The sequence below is a fragment of the Juglans regia genome, chromosome 3, assembly GCF_001411555.2.
Source record: "Juglans regia cultivar Chandler chromosome 3, Walnut 2.0, whole genome shotgun sequence".
NCBI classification, from domain to species: Eukaryota; Viridiplantae; Streptophyta; class Magnoliopsida; order Fagales; family Juglandaceae; genus Juglans; species Juglans regia.
This window is the reverse complement of record NC_049903.1, coordinates 19,614,924-19,621,253: the sequence shown is the minus strand read 5'-3', so window position 1 is coordinate 19,621,253 and position 6,330 is coordinate 19,614,924.

The following is a 6,330-nucleotide window of genomic DNA, read 5'->3' as shown; positions in this document are numbered from 1 at the left end:
AAAGAAATTGCTAGCAATATTATTTGTGCAAAGACAGCCAAAGAGATGTGGCAGGACTTGAAAAATCGATTTACACAAGGAAATTGGCTAAGAATTTTTCAATTACAGAAAGATTTATCAGTTTTAATGCAAGAAGATATGTCGGTGAGAGATTACTACACAAGATTCAAGTATTTGTGGGATGAGTTACAAGATTATAATCAAGTTCCTAGTTGTTCTTGTGGTGCTTTACAATCTTGTACTTGTGATGCAATAAAAGTTTTCTTGAATTATCAAGATAGGCAGCATGTTATACAATTCTTGATGGGGTTAAGTGACTGTTTCTCTCATGTAAGAGGACAGATTCTGATGATGGAGCCTTTACCAGATATAAACAAGGTCTTCTCTTTAGTGGTGCAAGAAGAGAAACAACGGGAAATCAATAAAAATTGTATGGTGGATACAGTAGCTTTTATGAATAGGCTACAAGATTCAAGTTTAACAATGAAGAGATATGTTTCTGGAAAACAACAGCCACGAAAATTGTTTTGTACTCACTGTGGTATGAACAATCATACAGTGGATAAATGTTATAAGATACATAGATATCCTCCAGGGTTCAAGCAGAATTCCACAAATTTTCGACAGAAAGGAAAATTTACAGCACTCAATCAAGTCACAGGCCAACCTTTGAGTACACCTTTTGAGTCCTATAATCAATTACCTTTCTCTCAAGAAGATTGCCAAAAATTGTTAGCTTTAATCCATTCACAATCTACTGATAATACAAGTCATCATGCAGCAAATGTCATTTCTAAATCTGTGTCTCAACCTGTTCAAGGTATATCAATTCATTCTAGTTTTTCTTCAAGTACTTTAATGTCTCCTTTAATGTCTCATACCAGTTGGATTATAAACACAGGAGCTACAGATCATATTATTCATTCAATTGATTTTTTCACATCCATCACAAAATCCTTAAATATCTCAATCAAACTTCCAAATGGTAACACTGTGCCTGTCACTCATCTTGGCACAGTTCAATTATCTAAAAATCTAATTCTAAAATATGTACTTTGTGTACCATCTTTTTCATACAATTTACTCTCAATAAGTAAATTGACTTTATCTCATAAATGTGTTTTTATATTCTTACCTGATTCTTGTTTTATTCAGGAATTTACCCCATGGAAGATGATTGGGATAGCTAGGAGATCAGCTGGACTATACATATTGCAGCAATCAGATATTATTGCTGTTGAGGCTCAACCTAAACCAAATCTTATAAACTCTGTTACAAAATCTAAAGTCTGGCACAGTAGATTAGGTCACCCTTCCATATCTCGATTATCTTTTCTCTCCAAGAATGTACTAGACATTACTTTTCTAGATAAACTTGTTGATCATTGTACAATTTGTCCTTTGGCAAAACAGAAAAGACTCCATTTCCAAGTTCATTCATATAATGAAAGTTTTCCTTTCCATCTTGTTCATTGTGACATATGGGGTCCATTCTCTATTCCAACCCATAATAATGCAAGATATTTCCTCACTTTAGTTGATGATCACTCAAGATTCACTTTGGTGTATTTGATGAAAACAAAATCTGAAGTTAGGAATATTTTCATTACCTTTTATAATCTGATTGACACACAGTTCAGAACAAAAATACAATATGTGAGAAGTGATAATGGTTTAGAATTTAAAATGACAGATTTTTTTTGCTTCAAAAGGCATCATACATTAGATCTCGTGTATAGAAACACCCCAACAAAATTCTATATTTGAGAAAACATCAACATTTACTAAATGTGGCAAGAGTTTTAAAATTTCAATCAAATATACATTTAGTTTTTTGGGGAGAATGCATACTCACTGCATGTTATCTCATAAATCGTATTCCATCTTTAGTTTTAAATAATAAATCTCCACATCAGGTTCTCAATAATTAAATTCCATCATATAATCATTTGAGGGTTTTTGGATGTTTATGTTATGCATCCACTCTTACACAAAATAGAACAATATTTTATTCTAGAGCAAGAAAATGCATGTTTGTATGATATCCTTTGGTATAAAAGGATATAAACTTTTTGATCTAGAAAATAAAAAATTTTTTGTTTCAAGAGATGTAATTTTTCATGGGTCAATCTTTCCATTCTCTCAATCCAATATTTCAAATGTCAATCCTAGTTTGGAAGTTCATTCTAAATCTACTCATTCTTCATAAAGTCACAATGTTCTTCCTAAGGCAGTTTCTGATTATACAGAAAACTTCATACCTTCTGAACTACCTTCATCTCAAACACCTTCTAATTCATCTTCATCTCAAATACCTTCTGTTGATACAATCCCTATAGAAAACACAAGTTTGCCATCCCTAAATGATGAGACTCATTTTCCATCCCTTAGAAGGTCAACTCGACAGTATAAAATACCTGGTTACTTGCAAAGCTATCATTGCAATATGGCTGATTCTAGCTCCCAAAAATTTTCTAAAGATTCTGTTATTCATTCAGGTAATAAATATAGCATTTCTGATGTTCTATCTTATTCTAAATTGTCTCAATTACATAGAATTTTTTCTGTTGCTATATCTTCTGAATTGGAACCTACTTTTTATCACCAAGCTGTTAAGCATGCTCATTGGAGAGCTGGTATGTCTGCAGAATTATTTGCATTAGAATCTAATAACACTTGAGTCCTTACAAATCTACCTCCCAATAAAATGCCTATAGGTTGTAAATGGGTATATAAAATTAAATAGAATTCTGATGGTTCAATTGAGAGACACAAGACAAGATTGTTGCCAAAGGGTATACTCAAAAGGAAGGTCTAGATTTTTTTTAGACTTTTTCACCTGTTGCAAAGATGGTTACTATCAGATGTCTTTTATCACTTGCTGCAATTCATAATTGGCATTTGTTTCATTTAGATGTCAATAATGCTTTCTTATATGGAGACTTAGATGAAGAAGTATTCATGAAAGCACCTCTTGGTTATCTTAGTAAGGGGGACACAAGAGTATGCAAGCTACAAAGATCTCTCTATGGTCTGAAACAGGCTTCTAGACAATGGAATTCAAAATTTACATCTGTGTTATTTCGTATTGGGTTCTCACAATCCAAAGCAGATTACTCTTTGTTTACTAAAAAGGAAGGTGATTCATTCGTAGCTCTACTGCTTTATGTCGATGACATACTCCTTGCTAGCAGTGATTTAAATGCTATTGAAGCTGTCAAAGTAAATCAATTTAAGCTGAAAGATTTGGGGCCAACTAAATTTTTTCTTGGTATGGAAATTGCAAGGTCACAGAAAAAGGTATTTCTTTGTCTCAAAGAAAATACACTCTAGAATTAATTTATGATGCTGGTTTGCTTGCTGCTAAACCAGTTCTCTTTCCTATGGATACTCATTCCAACTTGTCAAAAGAAGATGGTGATATAGTTGATGATATTTCTGCCTATAGGAGGTTGATTGGAAAACTGCTCTATCTTACTCACACGAGGCCATATATTACATATGCAGTTCATCATTTAAGTCAGTTTTTGGACAGCCCTCGTGTACCACATTTACAAGCTGCCTTAAGAATTCTTAGATATCTTAAATTGGCTCCAGGTCAAGGCTTGTTTTTTCCTGCATCTTCAAATGTTCACATTAAAGCTTTTTCAGATTTAGATTGGGCTAGTTGCCCAGATACTCGTAGATCAGTGAATGGGTATTGTATTTTCATTGCTGATTCTCTCATCTCTTGGAAGTCCAAGAAACAACACACAATTTCTAGATCTTCTGCAGAGGCTGAGTATAGATCAATGGCCTTCACAGTCTGTGAAATTACTTGGATTCGAGCTTTACTTACTGACTTGCATCAGTTAAATCCTTAGCCAGCCCTTTTATTTTGTGATAATCAAGCTGCACTTCATATAGCAGCAAATCCAGTTTATCATGAAAGAACTAAGCATATTGAATTAGATTGTCATTTGGTACGTGAGAAAATTCAAGAGGGATCATTAACTACTCTACATGTTGCTTCTGTTCATCAAGTTGCAGATTTAATGACTAAACCTTTAGGATCTAAATCATTTGAGTCTTTGTTATCCACGATGAATGTGCATAATATATACACAATCTTGAGGGGGACTATTACAATAGTATAGAAATTAAATGAAACACGTGTATATTTTTCATTGGATCATATCATAGTTAGTTAGATCACTTACTTTTTTCTTTTGTGTATAAATACAGAGTTTGCATGTAAACTCTGATCATCGAATAAGAACAAATTTGATTCTTTTCTTCAAGCTTCTTTCCTCTTCTTCTTTTTCTTCTTCTTCTTCTTCTTCTCTCCTATACTCTGTTTCAAATATGCTGGGTATTACAATATGATTCGAAACCCGCAACCAAAACAACTACATTGGAGCCCTAAAAAAATACAACAAAACCCGCCAAAAAAAAAAAGGGTTGATGGTGTCCATTTAGTCGTCGACAACGCGGTGGCACCGAAGAAGTAAAGGAAATAGAAGATAAAAAGAAAGGGGTCTCGTGCGGTAGAAAAAGAAGAAGAAGAGAGAAAATTTAAGGGATGATTTAAGTGATTTCTATCTGGCAGCTATATATACCCGCATGCATGCATGCATGCTTACGAATTAATTCGTTTTAAAGAATGCACGAGCTCGCCTCTCCGAGTCTAGCAAGCATGTGGAGAGCATTAATTTTATACAAGACATTATAAATATATAAGTAATACACATGGTAAATTTCTTAATAATAATAATAAACAAAATACAGAATTATATATGATGTGACATTTGGATACGTGTAATTTGTAAAGATTACTCTATCTGCATGATGGGATTATATAAAAGGAAATGATACTTGCAGTCGTGAGTGTGCAAGCGCCTTGCAGTCGTTTTGAAAAAAGTAAATAAATATGAGACCTACATGAAAAAAAATTAATGTTTTAATAATAGACTCCACTCTTTTTCAAAGCGACTGCACAGCGTTTGCACATTTCACTTTCTCGATCTTAGATTTTCAAATCACGGCTGTAATTTTATTTATATATAAACTATGACTTAATAGGCATATTTAAAAAGAATTACTTGGCATGCATTTAGTTTTTTATTTTATTTTGACCAACAACTACAATTAAATATGACTATCATGTGATTCAAGTTCTCGAAGATATAGGGGCGCCGAGTATTTCATTATTATATATGTCATAGCTGGCAACATTAATAATCTTTATAGCCAATGGTACTGTTTGCAACTTTTTAATTATGAACTTGTACATTAGCTAGCTACGTTTTTTGTTCTTGCATGCTATTTTTTGTTAGATATATCATTTTGTTTAATGAAGTTTTATCCTACTATTTTATCAAGAAACTTTATTTCATTTTTTTTTTTATATATTTTTACTTGTTGAGATAAAAAAAATATATATATATATACAGAAAAAATTTTAAAAAACCTTACATAATTCAGATAAAATTTATGGATATTTTGGGAAAGACAAATGATTCCTCTAGGATTATTAGGAATAAACCAAAAACTTGAGAATATTATATTATATTATATGGAATCTCATCACTTTCTTAGTTATTTCCAAACGTGAGCTTTGTCACTTTATAAGGAATTTAGATTTCCCAAGTACTGCAGTACTGCATGCTTTCATAAAAAAGTAATACTATATATAATCACGTAGTATATAAATATCGTGTAGTTATTTTAAAAAAAGATATAATTTACTGTTAAAAAATTAATTTTCTTTTTATATAAATATCGTATTTATTTACTTTTTTTAAAATGATTATGTAGTACTTATATATTTACGATTGTAACTATTATTTCTCTTCTTAAAAATGCAAAGGGAATGTTAAATTTCGCGAACCAAACGCGACGTACGTTCACTTGAAGAATTAATAATCGAATAATCAATCATTTTGCTCAAATTAGAATATGAAAATTTTGAATCATAAAAATAGAATAAGTAATTAGTAATTTGAGATAGGAAACTCAAAGCCAAAGGCCTGACTTTTAAATACTTTTTAGTTAATATAATAATTATTTATGTCATCAAAGTAAAACTTAAAAGAATCTCATTTCAAATTATAACTTTAATCTATATTCAGCCGCCCAACATATATGTTACGACTCTACAAGGGAAAGGAAAAAAAATATATTGCATATCAGACTTAATTTTTTAATTTTTTTTATTCTTATAAATTAAATGAGTTCATCTACTCATCATCACTATATCGCATATTTATTAAAAAAATAAAAAAAATAAGGCTCAAAATAACATGTCGTTAACCTGGCGGCCCAAGCAGGGTGAGATACATACGGTGCAAG